This window comes from Anser anser (genome assembly GCF_964211835.1).
Source record: "Anser anser genome assembly, chromosome: 3".
In the NCBI taxonomy this organism is placed as follows: Eukaryota; Metazoa; Chordata; class Aves; order Anseriformes; family Anatidae; genus Anser; species Anser anser.
Genome location: NC_139722.1, coordinates 97364691 through 97391092, shown reverse-complemented (window position 1 = coordinate 97391092; position 26402 = coordinate 97364691). Strand labels below are relative to the sequence as shown.

The 26402-nt window shown below is 42.5% G+C and overlaps 1 protein-coding gene and 1 long non-coding RNA gene across 5 annotated transcripts in view; one reads left to right on the top strand and one right to left on the bottom strand.

Moving 5' to 3' along the window:
- The window catches only part of LOC310896745, a 34896-nt gene extending 9796 nt beyond the window's left edge, over positions 1-25100 (top strand). Inside the window, exon 2 of the long non-coding RNA XR_014581810.1 lies at positions 656-25100. This is a non-coding gene — a long non-coding RNA (uncharacterized lncRNA). The remainder of the gene's footprint in view (positions 1-655) is intronic.
- TRERF1 (transcriptional regulating factor 1) overlaps positions 1-26402 on the bottom strand; it is a 108097-nt gene that overhangs the window by 32191 nt on the left and 49504 nt on the right. The window lies entirely within an intron of this gene.

Genomic DNA, 26402 nt, shown 5'->3' with positions numbered 1-26402 from the left:
CAGACCATCCCTGGCAGCTTCCTACAGAGACCAGCCCTACGGACAGTGGGAAAAGCAACAACAGGAATGCCCAAGAAAACCCTTTCCTTTCCTTTTTTTTTTTTTCTTCTGGCTTCTTTTCCCACTACACCCCCTTTTTGCTCATTTGTGTTCATTATGTTCATTTATGCCGCTGAGTCACTCACATTCAACAGCAGAGCTACAAGAATACCCACACGCAGTTGTATTTAAATTAGCAGGCACGTGCAAAGCTCTTCTGCATAACGCCACAGGTAAAGAACAAAACTTTGGACGTTTCAGAGCCAGAAATAGTGAACTAATGACTGATAAATATTAAAAATAGTCCCAATATTAATTAATGCAGGACCAAACCAAACAAATTCACAAACAACGTTTTAATTCCTTGACAATAGCTTTCATTAAATTTTCATCATCTCGTTTTTGAAGTTCTGATTAAAAAGCAGTACAAATTAGTATTCCTTCACCATATTCTTCAGTTTTGTTCCTGTCCCAGCCCCTAGACTCCAGCTATAACCTAAGCACAGTAAGAAGAAGAGAAGCAAAGGCTTCAGCAACATTTACAAATGAAGAGCTAAGTCAGAGATCAGCTATCCCATACACACAATATAAATTCTCATTCTTCTCTCTTCATTAGGATTGATGACACTGCTGGAAAATAAGGAGCTCTTAATACCTTTTATGGGAATGTAAAGCACCAACGAATTAGCACAGAGAGAATGCAACTAAATCAATTTTTCATCTCAAGATAGTAATGAAGGCAATTTCTTGAACCTGACTACGCTTATAACATATTGATCAGCAAAGCTCCGCACTGAAATTTCAACTAGGTATATTTTCCAGGGATAAAATGGAAGATGGCAGTAAACTGTAGACAAAACACCAAAGGACAGGGAGCTGACAGGGAGCTACCCGCACTTAGACCAGCCATGTTAAACCCCAGAAACCCAAAGCTTCCTCCCACCTGCAAGTTACTGAGAAACATCACAGGAAGACAACTAACAAGGGCTAAATCAGTGGGTGCTAAATCCCTCACACAACAGATTTCAGGAGAAGGAAAAAGACACGCAGGTTACAGGGCAGCCATTTTTGCTGCAAACTTCCACTCCCCAAGTCAAGAGCCTTCACAGAGATCTTCCAGTCTGCTGCGACTACATGGTGCTCCAAGTCTTCGGTTCCCTCCTGAACTTCTGCTGCTGCTTTGAGGCTCAACAGAAGGTTAGGACAAGACGAAGCTCCATCCAGAAGACACAACGCAGTCCCACCATGATGAGCGGTGGCACCAAGGCAACGCCAGGCAAATACGCTGCACTCTACTCATCTTTGTCCGGCACAGGCCACATGCTTCCAAAAGTAACGCTACAGCTGCAATTGCATGTTGGATTTTAGACATTAAAAGAACAACAGATCAAAGATGAGGGTACACATACCCTCTACCAAAGTAAAATGAGTCTAACAACATTGGACACACAATAATATTTACTTGAACAAGATGGACTGTTACATCATTTGACATCAGGAACTTAACTGATGTGCAATTAGGAACTCAGACTCCCCACATACCATCAGAGCATCCAAAGTGTAACCCTACGAGAACACAAGTCATTTGTGATTCTCTTCTCCACCTGCCCAGTGGCAGTCGAACTAACCACACACAGATACCAGCTGATAACCTTCCCACAAGTTGAACAAACCTCTTCTAACCCAACGAGATACAAGAGTTTTCTCCACTGTGTTTGCCATTATTTCTGTTACAAGGGTGACCAAGAACATCCTTTTATCTGAATTGGTCCATCGCAATTAAACAGTATTTAAATTATTTTTTGGAAAGGAAATTAAGCCACCTTAAGGTAAGAAATGTAAGAACCACAACTGAGTACATAACTGTAACAACTAATACCAACAAAGACAACAATATCAAGTGGCAAAAACAGCAACAAAATGTTGAAAGTACCAGAACTATTGTCATCGATTGTGTACCATTAAATTGGCTCACTTAACCACTGCAGGAGTGCACAGTCTCTATTCCAGTCTTCCTGGCATTCAGCTTTCTAACTGCACCTTATTTCCTAGAAAAGCCCTCTAGAAATTCAAATTCTCTTCTGAGGACAGGATTCTTCATGCACGCAATTTTTTTTTTTGACATGCTCATTTCTACAACTTCTAAATGCTCCAACAATATTGCATTACATTTATTTCCACAGCAAATCTCTTAGACAAATGGCACATCTTACAGATGAGATGCTATGGTACAGATAGTTATGAATTCCAAAACCAAGTAGTTTTTTACATGTAGGATCCAGCACTTCAGATACCAGATACTGCACAACGCTAGATTATATTCACTAGATTATATATCAAGCAGTTTTGATTTGAGCTTGAGGCATCGAGTTAGATGCTTCCCTGTCACACAGAACAAACAGGTGACCAAGTCGAAACCTGGGAAGAGACCACCACAGATGTAGCTGATGACTGCCCAGGAGATGCCCACTTTCAATGACCACATCACATGGCTGCTCTGTGGCACTGGCCCAGTTCCCTTGGGCAGGGTTCAGCTCATCCTGTCCAGGAGAAAATATTCTTTACTACCATTTCTTGCATCTGTTATTACATAACTTCAAACAACTGCTGCAAATGAACTGGAGATCCAACACAGCTTTCTTCTACATATGTTTAATCTGTCTTCTTAGCAAGTCCATCATATGCACCAAGCTAGGCAGGAATGTTGTAAGGAAAAAAACAATGCAGTTTATAGATCCCTCAAAAAGCGCATTTCTGTGAAACAAGTCTAAAATGACATTATAAAAGCGTATTTTCATTCTGGTGTTTAATCTTGAGAGTGTCTTAATATCTTCTAACCTATGTGGTGTCAATTAAAAAGAATATTCCATTACGAGGTGTTGTCTAAAAGTTATAATGGTTCTTCAGTCTGTAACACGGCCTCAACACAGACCAGTCAAGGTGAACAAAATAAAATTATACCAGTAATAGGCTGTCATCTGCTGGGGGAAGGAGCGCTGGCACAATGCTCACAAGTTTGACAGGCATTTGCTGACAGCAGAATCTCAGATCCTGACACTCCTGTTTCCATCCCCTCCTTGGAAGCGTGTTTCAATAGGCAGAGGATTGCCTGCCCATTTCTACAGCTCCTGCGCTCGGCTGCTTCCTTCCTTTCCCTCCATTCCCCAGTCCTTTCTGCAAAAGTGATCTTGCGTCCAAGGTCCATGTTCTTCCTCCTCTCTCAGAGCAGGCTTCACTACTCTGGCACACAGCCAGGCTGCCCTCCTCAGCCTCACCTCAGCTCTCTTCTGTCCAGCTTCCCTCTGGTCTGCAAAGCACACCTCCTCCTGCATGCCCATTTCTTCTCCTCTCCACAGGCCAAAAACCCACAAAAGCTCAGAAAGGTTGTGAAGGAATCCAAGTGCCATCATCATATCGGTAAGGTAAAGACCATGAAAAATACCTAGTACCAAAATCCAAACTACCTAGTACAAAAATACCTAGTACTCTCATGCTTGTTTCACCCAAGGCTCCTTCATCTCCTAGAAAGGACGGTGGACACTCGCCCTCCATACCTTTCTTCTTGACATTCAGGATTTTTGCAGGTCTCCTAGTCAGACATGTTCCAGACTGAGGTCTCCTACTAGGTTTTGTGACTCCATACTTTAGATTTTCCTTCCTTACAATGTTTGTGGAGTGGGGGAGGTAAGAGGCAAGGTGAGGAGGTACCAGAACCGCACACAGTATTTAAGACAGGTGAACATCACACATTTACACAGAGGCACATTTACACTTTCTGTTTTGTTTTCTATTCCTCCACAAATGAGTCCTGACACTCATTTTACCGATAATTATGCTGCCATCTTTACAGAACTGTTGTAAGTACAAAACCTCTCCAGAGCAGTAACACCTGGTGCAGAATTCATCACAGCGTACGGAGAGCTGTGACCCCCCCTTCCTCCCACATGCATTACTTTCATTTATCTACGAGCAATTTCCTCTGGCTTTTTATCATCCAATCACTCAGTACAAGGAGTTCTCCTGCAACACATTTCTGTCAGCCCTTCTTTTCGTTATTCTTAATACCCTAAGCCTACACTCTTGCAAAGATTTCAGTTCCTTACTTAAACTATGAGGCGACTGAAACTGTTCAAACAAATCATCGCCAAGAACGATGTCAGTAAACAACCCCGCTTCCCTGAAAAACCCTTAAACTACACTTTCCCTTAGCAAAATTACTGGAAAACAACCACTCTCCTAAATGAAATTCCCCCCTCGCTCAAAATAAAAGATACATCATCCAGCAGGCACTCCCTGTAACAAGCCTTAGCCCTCGTCCTTTCAGTTTGACAGAGTCAAGAGCCCGACAACCGAAGGCCTGGAGCTATCACGCCAGGCCGCCGCGCCATCTCTGCCCTCGGAGGCTGGAGCAGGGGGCCCAGCGCTGAGGAAGGAGCACTGGCGGGCCCAGAAGGAAGCCAAACAAACAAGCAGACAAACCTAGAAGTCTACCAGGCTCTGCTCGGTTCCAGATCTTCCATGCAGAAGGTGGAAGGAGGAGAAAGATCCCACCCCTTTGCAGGCAGACTCCTATGCAGCGCCAAGAATATTTTGAAAGACAAGATGTATAATAACTTTTTAACTGAATATTCATTTCTGAAATGAAGGGAAACATCTTAAGGGCGAGTGGGCGTAAGGAACGATTTCTCCTCAGAACCGTCGCACTATTTATTGAAGGCTGTGAATACCCACAAGAATTCAGCTTTGGCCTTCGTACTGTACACTAACAAGCTTAGTTTACTGACATTCACATCGCATATGGAGCTCTGCTTCAAATGATCCCTTTGAAAGGGACAATTAAATCAGACAACTGGAGATTGAACAACCAACAGAGCTAATTAAATTCTTAAGCCCTGTTTGTGTATTTATCCAAATCTTCCTCTCCATTCCTGCTGAGAAGTGCAATGGGTTGGCTTGGGAGGTTGAAGGAACAAAAGTCTGCTTTTTTTTTCCTCCATAGTTACAGATCTGTTTGCAACAAAACTCTAGGCACTAAATCAATGCAGTCAGTGGTGGAATTCATCTTATTGTGACAGAAATATTCCATTTTCCCTAGCTTACATTTTAAATTGCTTTCTGATATACCAGGTTATTATTTTTTAGCCCCTTCGGTTCCTCACATAATTAAATGCCATGCCATTCAACTTTTAGAATTACTTTTACCATTTTCAGAGGAACATTGACACTCGGGAGCTTTCTCAACTTTGTGTGATGAATTTATTCCCCACAAGTATTAGCTCCATGGAGTATCTTTTTATTCATTATATTCAAAGTCCTTAGCCATCCCCATACAAATCCATTTCTTCCCCCTGTACAGACTTTTCTGCGGAGAAGGTGCTATCTGCTGATCCCCACGTTCCTCTCCCAGTATTCCACATACCCAGAAGTGCCACAAAAAAGGCAAAAGGACTATGCCTTCTGGTATTGTCATGACTTTAGCTTACAGGCAAGGGAGAATGGTGAAGTAAGCAAAACATAAGGACGCACTTCTGTAACGAATCCAGATTTTGCATTTAATATTTGCAAAAACAACAACAATGCTCTCAAAAGATCTCCTAGGTTAAGCTGTGAACATTTGCCTGATTTTCCCATTGGCACAGATAAACAAGCTCTGATGCTTTGAGAACGGGCTTCTACAATTTGTCTTGGACTGCCTAAACTTTCAGAGCATACCTGCTCCCAGTCCTTCTAACCTAGCTCTCAAGGTATTTCCCACCTTAAATGCATGTCTGGCAGCACAACGCTCTCTCCAATTTTGTCAGCTTGTGATAAAGCACACAGGACACCTTACAGGAATACTTTGTTTACTTTCTCACTTCAGCATCAATAACATTCTACAAGGAGCAAGTTCATCCTGCTTAACACTTACCTGAGAGAAATGCAAGCAGAGAAATACAGATGAAGGTAATTTCTCCCTTCCAAGACTAAGGAGAATTATTTGGCCATGGGTTACATGGTTGGTTTATTTTTGCTTTGGGTATTTTTTTGGTTCTGGTTTTTAAGCTTTTTATTTTGTGGACAACTGATGAGAAAAACAAAACAAAACAAAACAAACAAACAAAAAAAACCACAGAAGAGCATCCTAAGGAAGGGGACTTAAATAAATGAATGGTTAAAGTCGTATTTCTGTCAAAACTGCCAACTAGCTTCTTAGCAGAATACTAGGAAGGAGTTTCCAGAGAGCACCTAACAAGAACCAAGGAAGAAACCTTCTGGATAGCAGGCACAGCTCAACACCATCGTATCTTCTCCCAGGAACAAATTAAGCAGGTAACAAGAAGGTGATATTGATAAACCTGCCTGTCATCTATGGCTCTACCTTACATACTGGTTGACCAAGTCATCCTTCATAATAATTCAAGAACCAAAAGGCTCTGCCTGCATTCCCCTGCTGCCCAGCTGGTGTCCTGGCACAGCGCTATGCACAACGGCGAGGAACTGGGGGCTCTGCAACAGGGAGCCCAAGGATCATCTCTCCTTTCAAGCCTCCTTTTTGCCCGAGGTCACAGCGACCTGATTCTTGCAGGAATTACACGTAATTGCCCTCCAAGCAAGTGGATCTGCGCCAAATGAGCCTCATAAAAGTTTTGGTTGCTAGGAGGTAGCAGGGGACGTATTCTGAAGACCTGTTTACTCGAGCCTGTCAGGTTCGTCCCTGGAATAACCACCCAGTCTGCTCACCGGTTCCTCTCTCTTCTCGAGCCATCAGACTTCTGCTAAAATCTGTGATTTCCCATCTGCTGTCATCTAGAGAAGCCTCCGTGAATTACCTCCCTAAACCGTCTGCAAAAGGCCCCCAACATCATCAGAACAAGCTCCCGTACCTTTAAACAAACTAGGTTACGTGCCCAGCATAAATTCTGCTCAGGTAAGTCTCTTGCATTCAGGCACTGGGTTATTCGGATGCCCAAGTACCGCGTTCCAGGTCTCAAACTCCAACACAGACAGCAGTGTTCACAAGGCCGGTGTCGGCCACCACTTTATAGAGCTGGCCCTGGATTTTGAGCTCTCTCAAAAAGTTTCTCTCAAATGGATACGTGATATTTTTTACATCAACATTTTTCATCGATTGTTTTATGTGGATATTAAGTTTCAGAGTGTGCTATCTGGAAATCTAGGCTGCTCCAGACCATGCTTTTAAAGACTTACTCTGTAATTCTCCTACCAGTTTGGAGGAGATGCATTTTATCCTCTGATTTAGAAATGCATAAAAGGATTTTCCATGCTTATCTTAGCTAAGATTGGATTTATCAGAGTATTTATTTATTGCATTGTTTACATGTACTGCGAGCCATCTGATGAGGAAATGGAGAAAAAATAAAAGCAACCTCCATCTTTAGAGCACATTATTTCTGACACCATTTCTACTTCGAGAGCAGCTCAGCTTTGTTTTTTGGAGGATGAGAGTAAGCAGACACAGACTTCAGTTTTTGATCATTTACTGAACCTCTAGGATACATGGCCCCTTTATCATCAAGTCCTAGACTCAAGCTGAAATGCTAATTAAAGATGCAGAAAAGGTAATGCTGTTTCAATAATTAGTAAGCAAGCAATTCTCAGAACAGTGTTATCTGATTTATCACAGGATTCTGGAAAGAAGATGGTGCTGCTGACACACTCGTGGTTTCCCTTCTGTTCACTTTTCACGTACAGCAGCCTGAAGCCTCTCTGGAGTATCTATCTACCCAAGAGATCTGACTGGAAAAGTAATTTGTGACTTGGAGCAGGATGGATGCTAACCTCCCCACTGACGCATCCTTGGGAACTGCCCAAGAAACAGTAGCTACACGCACCATGACCAGAGGATTGAGGAGTAACGCTGCGAACCTCAGGTATTTTTAGTTCTGACTGCGGACTCCTTCACGACTGAAGTATGCGACAGATAATGCCATTTCTAACAGTCCTCATCACCACAAACACCAGCAAAGATAACTCGGGGCTGGAGACGGGGAGTGAGGAGGGAGGACGTGTTCTGAGTTGATTTACAAACCACAATTAAAACAGTAGTAGGAACAATTGCAACAGAAATTAAAAGTGAGAGACTTTGCAATCATACCGAGCAAGGCAGAAGCAGAAGCAGCTCGTACAATGCCAACCAAGCACGAGCAGGCAGCCTCTCTCAGCCAAGTGATGCGGCTAAAGATCTCTCTGAAGCTTCAACAGATAGGAGGGAAGTTCACGTGAGCAGGCACACAGAGGCACGAGTCTCCAAGATCCTCTCCCACAATGAAAAATATTCCTGCTGAGTTCATGGTGGCACGCTTCCAGGTGGAGGCTGGCACTGCGCAGCCTGAAGCTCTTGAAGCCATGCCTTTGTCCCCCGGACTAAATTCCAAAGGCACAACACTGGTATTCAACATTACAGGGACACCATCACTCCTCTTGCTCAAACCTCACTGTCCTCAGCTTAGGTCCGTGCTCCAGCATGGTCTCGTTAGGGCAGTGGGGTGTTTTGCAGCACTGATGTAAGTAAGCCACAGTAGATCAAGAAAGGCGTCTCTTAGAAACAACCTCAATAATTAATTGAATAGCTGCATGAAAATAAATCCAATGTTACCAGGAAGAAAAATAAAAGATTGAAAGAGCTCTCTTAAAAGAACTATACCAGGTCCCAGCACTGGAAGTCAGGACTTACCAACAGCAAAGCTGAGGTACACACGTGGTGTCCGAACCCAGCACAGTGCTGGGGCGTTCCTGAGCAGCCTTCCTCCAAGGCTTCATCCAAAGGAGGAAAGCATCAGCCTGCACGAGTGTCAGGTAAATGTTCAAACCATGGTCATACCTGACAAAGATCTCAAGCAGAGACCTTTCGTGGAGGGCTATAATATTATTCAAGCACTTTCTCCGATGCGTCTACAGCCTTCAGCACTACAAGTGTTGTTTTATCTTGCAAAGGACAGTTCTTACTACCATGTTTCAGTTAAAAGGACGAGAAGGACTGCTAACGTACAATGAAAGTACTGCACATGTGATTTAAAGTTGCCTCAAAATACTAATGTACAAGCATTTGTTTTCTTTCAGATGCTAAGAATTAGGCCAGAACAACCGTAATGTTATTTCGGCTTATGCAAAACAATGCTTTCACTTTTAATAAGCAATGGACCTACCTAGAAAAAATAAAAAACTGCAAAATCAAATTGTCTTTATGGAAGATTCAGAGACGAGGCTTCTTGTCCTGATATCTGGATAAAAAGTTACTGCATGAGACAAAAGATCATCAAAAGAGTACTAGTTTTTGCCATGCTCTCAGTAATCCTGGGCTACAAATTCAAGCTACATCCATTACTAGTAATTGTCTCTGGACAACACAGTGCTACTTAAGTCATGAAATCCTGAGATGGCTAGACCTTAGACCTCTCTAGTTTGAGGCTTCTGATGAATTTACCGAGGAAGGCAAGATCTGTGAACGCTTACATTTCTTCATTCTTTTCACAGCACAAAGAACAGCAAATATGCTCTGCTTACCTCCTCCATTGCTACAGCCACGCAGCTTCACCCTACAGCCTGTGGTTGATCACTATTTTTACTTCTTGGGGGAATTACACAGTTCATTTAACCTGGGGAAAAACATGTAGCTTAACTCCGTGGATGTGACTTCACTGGTCTGCTGCCCAAGGTACAGGTTTTTCACACACGCAAGATACTGGCATACTTTAGATGTCCCCGAGCGTAGGACACCTAGTCAGCAAGGGGGTTCTGGTTCATACTACCTGAACATTTCCAGGTACACTCAGTTGCCAGACCTCACGTCTGTTTCTGAGCTTCTTATAGGTTCTTAACAATACGATGTTGCTCAATAAAAAATAATAACAACAACAAAATCATTAGCAAGATGGTAGATTCATTTCTGGTCTCATTTTAGTTGTGTCCTCAAACAGATGAAGTCTCCTGAGTATTGGGTTAAGATCGGAAGAACGTGCTCTGGAGTTCAGAACGTCACAATTTCCAGCAGGTTCAAGTCTTGTGGAAAGTCCTAAACTGTAAGACTTGAAATAAGAGGGAAAACCCTGACAAACGTCAGGGTTTTAACTCCATTCCCATGCTTAAAAGCTCACCACAGAAGACCAGTTCTGGCCTCAAGTGGCTATTGGCATTTGATAGCTTGTACCAAGCATGGGGAAGGAAAGACCCTGATAGCTCCTACTCCTATCTCTGGTGAAGTAGTAAGAAGAGTTTTTTCTCCTTCCTCCCCATGGTGCTTAAAAAAAAAATCATCCATTTGAATCAAATAACTTTCTGAATGACTCATGACTGTCGTATCTGAACAAAATAGTGCCATGCCAGTAGAGAGAATCAGAAAATTAAAAATTATATAACTACAGATGATTAAAGCAAAGAGCATAAGTATTACAAATTCTAGATCTTAAGAATGGATGACATGCTGTATCTTCCTAACATTGGAACACACATATATATTTATTTAGTGGCATAGCACCTGTCTTGGAAAAAAATGGTAAAAATAACACTCATCACGAGAGGCAGGAATTCAACACATTAGGTACTCTGTGATGAAAACTCTCTGAATAAAGCAGATAATACCAAACTGGTGAACTGAAGTACAACAAAACAGTCATTTACAAACAAAAAGAATACTTGCCTCTGTTTCCAAATTAGCAACCAACTGGAATTACATGTATTTGATGTTTTAAAATAAGCAAGGAAGCAGATACACAAAGAGATCTGGAGTCGCCCACCCGCTCAGATACACTGGGTTTTAACATTTACTGAGAACCGAAGAAAATACGCTACCTCTTTTCTCTTGATTTGATGCTGCTTTTGGCACAAACCGTCATGTTCAGAAAGAGATTTGGCTAGACAGCAGATGGAGTATTCCATTAAAACACAAGTGGCAAAATGTGCCCACCCTCCCAGTCAAAAACAGCAAATCAGTTCTCAGTAACATCTGCCTGCAGATCACAAGATGCTCACACGGATGCTTTCCCACAAAATACCTCTTCCTTACTCCCGTCTACAAGCGTTCTTCTTCATAAGTGAATTATGAAATTTAAAAAAAGGTGAAAAGGTAGCTTTTGGTATGCCTCCTAGCACCGCTCAGCGTACACAAACTTTAATGGCATCAGAGGTAGGCAGATATATAAAAGGTTACAAATGTCCAACAGAGCTCTGGCGTACTTGGTTCAGTAACAAGTGGCTGTTTCAAGGTAAGCATAGCTAGGAGGAAGAGAAACTTGGTTCGCTTTATAAAAAGACATGCAGTAATATTAAAAAAGAAAGAAAGAAAAAGAAAAAACAGAGAGCGCATTAATTATAATGCTTCTGTGGTTCTCCTGTCTTTCAATTAGAAACCACTTTATTTACAGCTCTCAGTTCAGCAGCAGGCAACCCAACGAGAACGTTTTTCATGGTACAATTTCTAAAGCAAATAAAAGTAAAGGTAACCCTGGAGTGCTTTGTTAACTTATATAATTAGACAGGAAACAAATGGTACAAATGAGTAACGATCATGTTAGATGCATTCAGAAAGACCACGTGGCAAAAAAAAAAAAGTTGTAATTTTACATTACTTAAATGTAAAGTACATTTACCCCAAAAAACTATCTAAAATAGTTCTTTTTCCACAAATATACGAATATTTCTTAATAGATACTTCAACAGTAACTTATAAAATTAAAAGCATCCTCCCTGCCCTCAAAACCAACAAGTGACCACTAGAGATAGGAATCTGCCTCTTGTGCTCATAAGTCCACCCTCACTGATTTCAGACAGATTGAGAAAGAGTCCTAAAAAGCAAGGGTGGGGTCTGCTCGGCCCCCTTTTTACTATTTGCAGCTAGAGCAGGATAGGAGAGGTGCACAGGAGCGGAGAAGACTTGTGGAAGCACACAGGTGGGAGAAACCAGTGTACACAAGCAGGTCACAAGCAATTAACACCTCCCAAGGGCGGCTGAAACACCTCCCTGAAACCAGGGGAGCTCGCCAAGGACTGGCCTCGTGTCTTCAAACAGCAAAGCCCTGAAAAGGTGCCTCAGACTTGGAGGTGTAAGGCTGTGTAAGGCGCAGCCCCTGCAGGCCACCTTGTGCAGTCCTCCTCCGATGACCAAGGCACAGGCTGGAGTTGCAGTGCCCGCATCCTTCTCCTCCCCGGCTGATGAACCCACAACTTTTCTCACTACTGCCATGTTCATAAGCCATGATCTCCGGGGAGAAAGAGCAGACCTGCTCGTTCAGTAAAAGGGTTTTATAGAAAAAAGTAGAATTGCACCACGTTATTTCTCCCAACCCCTCCACATGAGAATGAACTCATCCAGGCTAAACTTCCATCCGACAGCTACTGGCCCTGGCCAAGATGTTACACTTTTACTCAGCAATGGAAAATCATAGGGAAAAACTCTAAGAGCAATTTTTCATTTCATTTTTAAAATGGAAACGAAATAAGTTTGGCCTCTCAGCAGCACTTTTCCAAATCATGCCAGATCCAAAATTTTCCATCTCTTGAAATTCATGAGGTTGCATCAAACACTCACGCTATCTCAAACGCTCTCCTCTCTGGTTTGTCAGTTCACTTAAGAAAGAAATGCCTTAAAAAAAAAATCAAACCAAAAACAAAACAAAACAACAACAACAAAAAGAAACCCACCACATCTTGGGCGTTCCTTTGGCAGGATGTTTTGAGGCAGTTTCTAATATCCTAGAAAATGCCTACCAACAGCTGCTAGCGGTGCAGAAGGGATCTGTTTATGCAGATGCTCAGATGCTAGCGAGCACTCCACCAAAAGGAGTAAGTGATGTGTGTTACTTCTGCAATCCATTTGACTGAGTAGTTTCAGTTTGTGTTTTGCTCTTAACGGTGAGCAGATTTAGGAGCTGATTGTTATCAATTCACAAAGGCCTGCTGCATTTGCAGAAGAAAGAAATGCAGGGACTTACTGCTTTAGGATGCAAGCATTCCTTCAAGGACATTTCTTTGCTGAAAAAAGTATTTTCCACTGGGCAAGCTACTTAAACAGTCTTTCAGACCAATGCTTTCCTTATTCTCTCTGAAGATGTCCCACTTGACTACACTGGGGAAGCAGATGCCACTCATACCGCTGCCAGCTTGGTTGGCTCATCCCTCCAGGTACCCCACACAGCCAATGAAAAGGACAAAGCTCCCAGCAGAGAAGGTGAGCGACCCAGGGCACTGAAGTTAAGCTCCTGCTGAGCTGCCCTCAAGTCTTGCTAAGGAAATTAGTTGACCAACTCAGGACCCTGACCTTAGAACTGTAACTCCTAATAACTACCGCTATTAATACTGCTGGCTTCTGCAGTTTATACCATAAACTGAAATGACAGTGAGCTCTGTGAACCCTTTTCCCTCTAAGTTAATCAATATCAGCTTTCTAGGGGCCAGACGTCATTTGGTTTTCTATAGGCTGTGGTCCAACCACCCATCGCTAACGGAGACAAGCGGCAAGTTGCTGCAGGTTACAAGAAAGCAGGCTGCAACAAGGCAGGTGCAACTGCACTGAACACAAAGTAAAGGCTCCTCTAAGGCAGAACAGCAAAGATCCAACGCTGCTCTGCTGTTACACTGGAGAACTATGAATTTTATTTAACGCTGAAACAAACAAAACCCACCCACCCAAGTGAAACCCCCAAGCACGCCCTGTGCCCAAACAGCCAGGCAAGTAAAGGCCGCCCACCCACCCCATTAAAGCCCCCCATTAAAACCCCCTATATCAGAACCAGCTCGGGACATACCGAAGCGCCGCGTGTGCCATTCGACCATCGCCGTAGCCCAGCTGAACGGCACGAGGTGCCCGGCGCCGAGCACCTGGCCTTTTCCACTGGGCAGCGCCGCAAGGGAGAATTTTTGCGAGAATCTCAGCAGCCCGTAAAGCTGCTGTCGTGTGGCTGGTGAAAAAAAAAAAATCCCAGCACGCAGTACCACTCCCACAAAAAATGGATAGAGCTTGTTCTTATATAAGTATGTATATTATTTAACACTCAAAAACAACAGTTCCATCACATCTATGCAAAACCAGAAGTGGCGAGGAGCCGAAGGAAAGGAGGAAAAAAAAAATATTCTACTCCATTGTATCTATCCATTTTGTTTATTTGCCTCAGGGCAAGTCAAGGGCCCTCAACGCACTGCAGAACAAGGACCAATATCCATTTTCTTTTTCTTCCTTTGTTGTAGCACAAGGTAGACTGAGGCGAGTATAATTCGCGCAGTATTTGCATCTATTAACTGTTATCTCCTAGGAAATTATCTTTTGGATCTGGGAAAAAAGCGATTACAAAACACCTTACAGGTGAGGTAAACAATTGCATGCCATCATTTTTTTTCAGGCACACAATTGTTCCTGTTCTTGCCGTCGTCTGAATGAGTTTTGCTCTCCCTTAAATTAAACAAACACAGAGTGCCAAGATGCACGCCTTGCTTCTGAGGTGGATGTGAAGAAGAAGGCCTAGGTGACAAAAATAACTTTCAAATAGATGTTAGTATATTCATATTGCAAAGAACATAAAAGGAGGCAGGAAGCAGGGGAGGGAAGTGTCTCTCTTTCATATCATATTTAAGTGACAGTACAAGTAGCAGTGACTTTTTTTTCCCTTAACTGCTCACAAATATGGGACCATTGCATAATCTTGCAATAATCTTGTAAATTCTATTCACATTTTTTTCTGAACATTACAGGAATTCGCAGAATTAAAAGCAAAAATCATGATTTTTTTCACTCATCACTCAAAAGAAACAGATGCAAAATAGAGCAAGTTTTCCTGTAAAAACAGCTTTGTCCTACTTTATGAACTAGTTATTCCTAACTGTAGCAACCTCCCCTCGCACAGAATATTCTGTAGTGCTAAGAAGCTCCTTCCATCTCTACAAACCAGCCACGATAAACAAGTAGGTTTATTGCAAACACAAATCCGCACACACAGGAGCGTCACAGCTGGCTGATGAAAGCAGATGTGTTTGTCCGTCCCAAGCCTAAACTCATCTGGGCAAGCAGCACTGGGAAGAAGCACCCAGGGGAAGGGCGAAGAGGCACAACTTGGCGGAGAACTGAGGAAAGGGCGGAGGGAATGAATGCGCACATTTTTGAGATTTCTCCCTGGTAAAAACTTGGACTAAGATAAATTTCACTGACATTTCTGCAGATACAGGGAGAAAAATCTCTGGAGATTCGATGTGAAAAGTTATTTAAAACATGCACAAATTTCATTTGATAGTCAGCCTTTCAGTCAACCTATTTTCTGCACTTCAGTTGAAAGGGGGAAAAATGATTTCAATCCCTACAAAATAATACGGAAAAAGCACTTTCAATTTCAGAATGTTATTTTTAGAACCACATGGAAAATAGCCCTCAAGGATACCATCCCTCGGTGGCATCTTAGATGGTATGCATGAAAAGCACGCATCCAATAAGCAGATAACTCAATATCAACAATATAAAGCGACAACAAAAGCAAGTCCAACTCAATTCTACTTGAAGATGTGGCTTTCTAAAATACCACAGAAGAAAAAACAAAAAGCATTTCTGCAGTAAAAGCAAAACAAAAAAAATGAGCTTTGCATTCAGGACTAGCAAAATACAGCCCATTACATCGAAATCCAGAAGCACTTTGTTTGATCCTCTTCCAGACCATCCTTGTTCTCAGAAGGTTTTTCTCTACCTGTTATCTTTTGCAGCTTTTCGTTCACATTCCTGATGGTTCTTTATAGTCTCCCAACATTATCCTGGAAAGCTTTTTAAAAATAAACTCCAAATTTGAATCAACAAACTCCCTAAATCCACCTCAGGGCCTCTGCTGTCATACAGGTACCTCCTCCTTCCAAACAGTTTTCCTTAGCTGGCCTACGCTAGTCCACTACACTCCGTTACTCAAATTTCTAAGCCTACCTTCAAAAAACCTGCACAGCTGTTAAATGCACCTCTCACAATGATTCAGTTGTCCCAATTCAGAACAACATACAGGAACAAAGCGCCTGCAACTTCTGCGGTCAACACCATCCTGAGGAGTTTGGAAGAAACTCGCTTGTAATTTTGTAGGAAAGCATGTTACATCTTTCCTGTGTGAGAGGTTTGTAATTTAGAAATATTATGGGGTAGTACAAGTCTTTTGATTTGCCTGAGTGTAGCTTTGAACACATGCAGTTAGTACAAAAGCATGGCACTCCATGGTTTCTGAGGTTAAATACAGAGACTGCTGGACATCCTGATCAGACTAGCCTGGTGTTGCTCCCTCCACTTCCTTACCTTCTCACCACATTTCGAAGTTGAACTAACGCCGCCGTCTAGGTTGTGTGCATGCACGTGTGTGCCCGTGCTCGTCTGTGCAGCATCATTTTCCAAGTGCCTCTTCTTCTAAGGGAAAGCTATGGACTGGAAAGAATAAGCTCCTGCTGTGTTAAGCTATTTAATGCTTCAACACTGTAAAAGATTTAAAAACAAACCTTGTACAAAGAACTTTTCCTACAGCGGTTTCAAGGCAGAACCAGTACTGGTTTACATAACAAAACCCACTAACTACAGGCTACATACCTCGGTCAGAAATTTTGTCTTGGGAAGAACAATTGCTGTGACCTAACTCCTGAGCTTCGAAGAAACTCTAAGAAATCTTTTACATGTTTTATGTAAGGTGTCCCTCAACAGATCTCAAACCATCCTCAGGTATTACCATCCTACGCTAACCCAACCAGACTGGGATGCTACAATGAGGAATAAAACACCTCGTAACAACCACAGATGCTATAAAGTTACTACTACTTGCCTTCATAGTATTTACTTGAAAAAGATAAACTGGCATTATTCAGTAAACTTAACTATAGCCAAAAGCCCGGTAAACCCTACTTTACAGGAAGGAGAGAAACATACATTTATAAGGTAGGGCAAAACAGTGTCTATGTTAAGCCCAAGAAGAGTCAAAGCCCACATTCAAAGCAGGGTAATAGCACCCAGAGGACTGATGGACAGCTGGAAGGAGTATGACATTTCTTCTGCGATTCCAGTATTTTCATCAGTGGTCAAAATAGAAGTATCCTGGATTCAAGACACACGTATGGTGGAAAAGCTGAGGAACCTCCAGCTAGAAGCCAAGACACCTAACCCTAACCAACACCATCCCCCATCAAACCACAACTCTCCTTCAGGTAGACACACAATAAAGCAGGACTATTACTGTCACTGGAAATAGCCTGGAAGATGTAGAAAAATGGTCTTCTGCATTCAAAAAGGACTGATCATAAATAAAACATTTAAGATATAACAACGAGCAACGCAAACAGAGGCAATAGCGTCCTGAAGGTGGACGAGCTACAGACTCGATGAACTTAATTTAAATATTTCCAACAGGATATGATTTTTCAAGCTTAGCTTCTCCAATAGAGAAAGCCTTCCTACTTTTCTCTTTACTGTTCATGAGTATTTTGGACTTGTCAACATAAGTACGGATTTTAAAAGGCTGTGAATTTGACTTGCAAACAATACTTGACGAAATCCTTTTAGGCTACTAAGAAAATTGAGTTTTATTAGGGAGAGCATTTATGTAGATTAGAAAGCAGCTGAGAGACAAAGAAAATACATGAGAACAAAAGAAATAGCTTTCAGTAAGGCAAAAAAAGATCATGGGAGAGACGCCCTCAGCTCTATACCAGGGATAGCAATGTTTCATATAATCTTGAACAAACTGGAATGACATGAAGGCACCCCCTCACACACACACAAAAAAGAAAACAAAAAATCCACCACTGAACAGCTGAAACTCCACAGATTATAAAATTATTTACAGTTGGTCAAAAACAGAAGACTGGAAAGAATTCCAGATGAACCACACAAGGCCAGGCCAAGGGGCAAATTAAATCTGCTACAGATCAATAAAAAGCAAAGTGCATTTAAATGAAAAAAAGTGAAGCACTCAAAACTCACTGCTGGGTTTAACAGCAACTTGGAGCAACTCAATATTTGAATCAAGTCTTCAGCAAATAAATGAAAACCACTGCTAGATATGCCAAGATACAGCTGAGAAATATTCTTTTTTCCATGTTAGAGACGAAAGCATTCACACGGTTATCTAAGGGAAAACGGTGACAACACTGTTGTGCGACAGCACAAGTCAGTAGCACGTTTCCACCAGAATGTTGTGTTCAGCCCTTATCATTTGATCTCGAGAAGAGACAGCAGATGTAGTAAAAGGTTCAGAAAATGGAGACAAAAATAATTAGGGACAAAGAAAGATTCCTGTACAGAAGAGGCTGAGAAGTTTGAAGCAACTACACTAACAGGAGATGGATACATTATCAAGGATATACAAAAATAGAATTGGAAGAGACTGCAGTGCTCCTATACACTCTCCTCATGTAGAAGCAAGGGCATCTTTGAAATGGCAATACACTTACAGCTGCTAAAAGGAAATGTATGTTTGTTTAGTTGGTTTGGTTCTGTGGTGGTGCTCTGTTGTTCTTCATTTTATTTTTATTCAGTGCTCAGTTTGCACCATCTTTTGCCGCAAGCTATAATGAAGACCTCAAAGATTCAGAGAAAGACTGAAGTTTTATATAGCTCATGACAACGAGGTAAGTTGCTTTAGACAGGGTAAAGATTTGCAGGGTGCAAGACTTCCATGGTGCAGGACCAAACACTACCAGAACTGGTCCAGAATCTCCCCAGTGAGGCTGCAACACAACTGCTACCTTAGGACAAACACCATTTGTATCTAGTACTGCCCTTCCAAATAGTAGGAAAAGGACACGCGCGGGTTGCAGACCTGGTCCATTAAGATACCTAATCCTCTGCAGAAGTGCCGAGTGGTGTTTCACAGAATGGCTTGGGTTGGAACGGACTTTAAAGTTCATCTAGTTCTTTAAGTTTCCATAGCACCGTTTCCATACGGTAAGGCAGAGGAAGCTGGGAACAAGAGGATATATAACGCTTTGCTATGAGGTATCAGCCTAGGGATGCTGGACCCAGTGTAGCTGATTCAAAGATACTGCTCTCTATGCTCAAGAGCAGACTTTGCAGTGTTTGGAACAAAACTTGCACTTGCTTCGCAAGAGATGGCAGACACAAGAAGCAGCTGGGTCACATCAAGGCAGTGCCATTGCAGTGGTCTGGCACAAACGGCCTCCTTCAGACACCATCCCGTTGCAACATTCACAAAACTGTTCACATGCAGCGTGTTGACAAAGGGAGCAAGGTATTTTTGTCATTAGTACTAAAACGCACATTCTTCGTCAACTTATTCCTGAATGTATGAACCCCGTGTTATGCATGACAGTATGAGATTTCTGTATCTTGAAACCACACCAGAACTAGGTTAGCCTGGCAGGCTTGCAGCACTTCATTTACATATGAGTCAATGCTTCTGCAATACAAACATGAATGATGCATTCCCCATTGTCCTCCTATTTATACTCACTATTTAACCTGCAGGCATCCCAAGTTAATTAAACAAATCAATCCCATTGAGATAATTGTGTCTCAAGCAAATTAACACAATTATCCTTTTTAAAAGAAAATCCAAGCAGTATCCACTGTATTTCTTCATATAAATCATAAGTTTGTTCCTCCAGTTTTAGTTTCATGACCATCTAGGAACCTGTCTTAAAACAAAAGGTATAATGACACATGAAACGGGCTAAACATTCGCCTACTACACCCAACAGCTTCTGTTTGCATCATTCACTCGTGCTTTAGTCAGAGGTGTCAGTCAGAAATAAATGTTCATGGGGGAGAAGGAAGCAGGGAGGGATCTGACTACGCCAGGCATGCACGCCGTATCACTCTGAAGACAGTCCTTGCTCCAGAACAGTAGTGGCAAGTTACAACCTCGGCAAGATAAGCAGTGAGCTATTTAATTCAATATACCAGGGATTACAGACGTTCTTCATCCTTTGTTCCTCCAGCTCAAACTTACAGAAAACCCTCTGGAACAAAACACGTTCTGCAAATGACATCTTGGTACACAGACAAGACTAATCTAGCCTGGGCTTGTTTTAACTTGACTCCTGTCCAAAGCCTGGACTCCAGCATCATGGGAGAGAGGCTGAGCTCCTTCAGAGGGAAAGAGGGGAATGTGGAAGAATTGGGAAGACAGGATGGCCAAAAGACACGTGAAGTGCCAAATCACATCAAGCGCCGTTATGGCTGGTGAGAACTGTGGGCCAAATGCAGACAGGCTCAGGTATTTCACATCCTCATCTGGAGACCTGTGCCTCCATCCCTCTCGTTCACCAAAGCCGCCGTGGCCATCTAGCAGACACCATGATCCTCGTCCACCTGCTGCTCCCCTCAGCACTCGCGGGTGTTTTTATTCCTTAGTCATGGCCTGAGCCTCCAACCAGCCGGCACCAGGGTGGCCGAGGCAGGGCACACACTGCTCTCTCCTCGCCCTGGTAGCAGCAGGGGCCTCCGTGCCTCAGGGAAGCAGCCTCAGGCCGGGGAGGCCTCACACTACCAAAGGTGGGCTTGTGGCAGGGCGACTGTCAGGGCTCGGTGAGAAGTGCTGAGTGGCCCGCAGCCAAAAATGGAAAAACTTGAAGAGGCTGATGTCCAAAACTGCAGCCTTGTCAGCTGAGGCATCTCACCAGCTCTACCCTTCCAAGAGACCAGAGGGAACTTATGCAGCTTGTTTGTGAAAGCATGGGCCAAGCTGGCAGCGACCAGGGCTATGGTCACTGCTTTATGCCACACGGGGCCGTTCAGCGCCCTGCCCAAATGCGGGAGACTCCATCTTAAATCTTGCAAGAAACTGAAGGAAAGAAGCCGTCGAGCAGAGGCAGCTAACTGTGTGTGTGTGAGGGCAAGCACACATGTACGTGCGTGCAGGAGAGAGAACGAGAGAGGGAGGGGAAAAAAACGTTAAGGAGTGTAACCAGTAATAACTGTCTTCTCGTGTCCCTTGGCGGATGATTCAGCACGGGGCGAGCGCGCTCCTCGCCGTGCCGCCCGGCGGCTGCTAGGCAACTGCGGCAGCGCAGGGGCAGACGGGCATCAAGCGCCGGCTCGTTTCTCCTGCTGAAGGAACCGAGGGGCTCGGCAGTGAATTAGCGGCGGGAGCGAGTCAGTGACAACCGGTAACCGGTGCTGAGTCCCGGGGAGTCGGTACGGGGAGACACGAAGGGAGCAGAAGTGGCGGGTGGGAGACAGGAGGACGGCAGGGCACCACGCGCTGATGGAGGCAGGGTACGCAGGAGGTGATTTAGTGAAAGGCTCCTTCCTTCTCTTTGCCAAAAGAAAATTGTGTGTGTGGTTTTTATTTTATTTTTAATTTTCATTTTTCACCAGAGACCGACAGCTATCTGCTCCCCTTGCCCAGCTGGCAGGGACTGTCTGTAGGCCACGCGATGCACCAGCCCACTAACATGGGCTGGGTTATAAACTAGCCTTTTCCTCATGGAAATGTTTTGTCCAGCTTGAATCGTTTCCATGACTTGGTTGACAGGACAGCTGCCCAAAAGAATCAGTCAGTGCAGGCAAGAGTGAGCCCTTCAGGGACCCTCTGCTGGGCTGCAGAGCTGTGGTCCCCCGAGATGGCAGCTCCTCCTGCGCCGCCGATGACCTTCCCCGCACTCACACCAGAGATCATAAAATCACAGAATCATCTAGGTTGGAAAAGACCTTCAAGATCACCAAGTCCAATCATCAACCTGACCTACCAAGTGCCATCACATCCCCTTCTACCACATCCACGTCTCCCTCCAGGCATGGGGACTCCTCCACTTCTCTGGGCAGCCCATACCAATGTGTAACCACCTCCTCTCTGAGGAAATTCTTCCTCATGTCCCTAATCTAAACCTCCACTGGCACAGCTTGAGACTGTTTTCTCATGTCCCAGATCACAGACAGATGGCAACACAGGAGCGTTCACCTGCAAAGGCACGTGCAAATATACAAACAGCACTCACTGGCACTGTGCTGGGAAATGGCAGAGAAGGGACCAGGTGGAGCAGGTCCCTTCCACAACCCCTCAGCAAGGAGTAATCAAGAGGATGTTTAAAATAAAGTAATAACATTTTGCAGAAGGTATGCAGGAGATGGTTTATACTCCGTGCTTCCACTGACTATCCCAAAAATCCAAAGATGTTTCACTCCCTTCCTGCTAGGTAACTCACTGTACAAGAGTCCTATGCTAATCAAGCCTTCAGGTAAGTCCTGTTCAAGTCATACAGATAAGCATATGAAGAAGTTAGTCCTAAAGTCGTATAGTGGGACAAACAGCCAATCCCCACGTCTTCTTATGACCACTCCGAGCTGCTCACTATACTTAGCATTTTCATTACCTCAGTGGCAATGCCAGAAACATTTTTCTTTTTTTACTTAATAAGAATTAAAGCACTGTCTTATAAAAACATGTACTCTTCAGAAAAGTTAGGAGCAGCAAACTTAATTTATATTGCACACAAGTCCTCCACTAACTTGATTTTACACAGCACAAAAAAAAAAATCAGAATGTCTGAGGATACCTGGCTTCTTATTATAAAAGAAAATCAACATCATGTCAACTCTCAACAAACAGCACAAACTTTTACCTATACATTTATGATTTATGAGCCAGAGTCAAAATGGATAATAGAGCAGGAATACAAAGTACTTTATTACAGTCTGGGAAGGATAGCTATCTTATCATGAAGCATATTTAGAAAACCAGTTCTGTAACACAGGATCCACAGAGCACAGACACAGATGTCCTGCCATAAAGAATTCATTATTTACAAATATACTACAGAACACTCCATTTGCAATGAAGTACCATAAATTATTCATGCTAAATATGCGTCATAAGTGGAGACAGTTCCACAAAACAGGCAGTGGCATTTTCTCCGCCATTCTCACCAAGATCAGTGAAACAAAAGCTATGCTGTAACATCAGAAGCGCAACAGGTACTGAATTTTCATTAAATCACACCACCTCATTCTCCACAAACGGTCTCCTCACCAACACAGATTTCTGTGTTGAGACTTCGACACAAGAATTGCCACTCTGGGAACAAAACAGTGCAAGTCATTTAAAACACTAAATTGCGCATCCGTTTTATTTTCACTCCCATAAATAATACTGAATTGGCAACTCCAGTCCACTGTCTGGGTAGTGTTGCACGGCTCTACCTTGTGTCCTCTGCTCTGACCTGAAGACGCAAATGCAGAAGCTGACAGGAAACTCCACATGTGACCTCTGCCTTTCTGTGAAAACTCGGGGCAGCAGTTATTACACAAACTGTGCCGCAGGGTTGACACAGTGATGGAAATATGCCTCAGTAGGAGATTAGATTAATACAAACTTTATTTATACATGTAAACAAACAGTTGCCATAAAAAAAATAAATCCATTTGTGACTGACACAGAATGAATCTGAATAACCTACCTAAAAGGTAGAGGGTTCCTAGTACATTTCCATGGCCCATGCAGATACACCTATTTCCCACAAGATCAAGCAAAAATTGCATGAAGCACTTGATCATAAGTTTGTCTGAACAGCTGCTGCTTTACAAACAGCATTCAGTATTTCATTTTCTATTTTACTGGACGGTTCTTCCCCAACAAGGTAGCTGTACAGATGCAAAACCTCATTTATCTGACTCCGGCAAAACCCCCCCCAAAACTCATCTTCCTTTAGCTACAGATGCCCCTCTTCAGAAGGATGGGTGAGCAGGACTTCAAGTCTGTTTTATTCCTTTTGAGTCATAACCCAAACAGCAGCAGATTTGGTGAAGAGAAAAGAAACAACAAAACAAAGAAAGACCAGCCTACTATAAGTGGTACCAGGAACAAATAAAAGCACATACACAAACACTAGACTTGGAGGGTAACATCATTTCACATCAGGTGGTCTCTATCCCTCTCTCACAGATCCTGAAAACAGAAGAGTGCCCTGTGACCACCTGGCTGGCTTTCCTCCCCAGGTGGGCCACAGGACTATAGGCAGGTATATCACTGTCTGAAGTCCAGAATACATTCTTCAGCAATAGTCCCCCTTGCTGAAAGCATTTATTGCCGATTCAAAAGCACGTGATAAAGTATCCATCACATCCAAAGGGTATTGTTTCGGTGAGAAATTCACACCATTTAATAATTTGTTACAACTAGTCCAGATTCATCTGGTTTCAACTTTCAGCTATTCCATCTTGCTACTTACTCTTCCTGCTAAACAGGAGAGCTTTGTACCTTCTCTATCCTCTATAGGTATTTGCAAAATACAGCTCAGACACGTCACTTAAAGTAAGCATGCAAGGCTTTTTTTTTTTTTATTTTAAAAAAAAGAAGTTACCTAACAGTAAAACAGGTTTTCCAACTGTAATCGATCTCTCAGCTCTCTGAAAACATTTTGTTAGCTTTTTTTTTTTCTGAAGCAGGCACGTAAGTAGTGGACTCAGTATTCAAGTAATGATTTGGTGCCATTATACCCTGGTAATACTATATACTCCTACCATACACGTTTAGCTTTCATGTCCAAAGACTGCATCCAATCTTTTAGTAGCATTACAAGGAGTCTGTATTTTGTTAGCTTTTTACCATCACCCCACCTCCTTCCCAATGTAAACTGCTCTGCAGAACATAGTTAAGTCCTTCTCTCTGCATAACATACAGAGGTGGACCAGTCTGTGCTACCATAATATAAATGTAAGCCTATACAAAAAGGGAATTAATCCTGTGTGAGACAAAGGACACGTCATTATTTACCATACCCTTGATTTTTGGTGACATTTTCAAATTTAACAACAACTGACTTTGTTTAGCATGATGATTAGTGATCCTGAAATAAATCGATATCAGTTCTACCAACTAAAGGCTTGTAGTTACTTCTTCCTTTGCTTTCCAAATAATTACATTGCCTCATCACCCATTTATAGTCACTGCCATTATTTCTATATCTGTGTCATAAACATAGACATATATATGTGTGTCAGAAGTCCTGGTCTAGCATTTTTTCCTCCTTGTACAGAAGTGTTGAGGAGCACTGAATACGTGTATTTGATGTTCTCACAAGCACCAGTATGGCATGCTGGTGTATACTGGTCCATTCCGAGCACTGGATGCAGTACTTTAAATGCAACCTCGATTTTCCCCTCACAAAGAAGATTCATGAGTTAAAATATATCCTGGTTAAGTGAATGCAGGATTGCGGTTTGTTGTTTGTTTTCCTTTTTTTTTCTTCTTTAAAGTATCTAATAAAGCATCAGCAACATTAACATTATGGTTATTAGTTTACTTAATATGATGATGTTCCATTAGACAAAAGATAATATAATTGTAGGCTGGAAATTAACTATGGAAACATGTTGATATAGTTATATGGAGTCATGAAACTTTTTCAAAAGCAGGAGCACTGTGTCTACAATACAGTTTAAACAAGTTAACTTATCTCATCTGTATATGCATAATAAACTTTTGCTCCATGCTGTCATATCAGATACTCATTATTCCAGTATAAAAATGTTTTGTTTTGTTTTTTATATACAGGAAAGCATTTAATGAATATTTAAAAAATCCACCATTGAAGTTAAGTCAGCACAAGTTGTTAGAACCTAGTGCTTCTTATGCTTTCAGCTCAAAAAGGATAATTCATATTTATAAACAAAAGTACTAATACGGTTATACTTTTTTGCCTTATTTTAAGAGTAAAAAACCTTTATCTTTTAGACAAATGGCACCAGTACTGTGATGCTGTGCTAGAAATGCAGCACGCACAAAGAGGAACAGAGGCAGAAGAGTCTGAACCCAACATCACAAGGGAGCTAAACGTCAGATGATGTTACAGGCTCCGAGATGACTCTTGAAAAGCAGGGATTGACTCAAAACCAAAGTATCCGCTGTTGATCAGCCTACATGGATTTATTTAGGGCATGGAAACAACATAACATAGATCTAAAAGGTTCATTTCCTAGGCTAAAGTTTAATAGAGCTTTAACTTTTTAACGAAGTCAAAGTTTCAACACATCTCCTCAGGTTAGCAATTCTGAAGTAAAACCAGTACAGTTATCCGTTGAACCCCAGTTCAACAACAGAATTAATTACCGGAATTAATCATCAGCCACAAAGCCTTCCCTAGGATATTTAACTGATTAGCTAACAACATACTTACCAGAGCTCATATTAAAAAAAAAAAAAAAGCTTCATTAGAGCTCAGGAGTTCAAAGGATGGCCAACTTGCCAATCAGAGGAGCACTGAGATCATCATGGAGCTGTTCCTGAAACAGCCAAGCTGAGGACTCGCTTCTCTGAATAGGAGGGGTTTTTTTGTTTTGTTTTGATCCCCATCATAAGTCAAAGGGCAGTAATTTCCTCATTTCTGAGCGCGCTGGTATCCAAGTCATGGCGGCGGCAGGGCTTTCAATTCTCACCTGCTCGCAGGAAGTCCACACCTCACCGGTACCAGCTAAA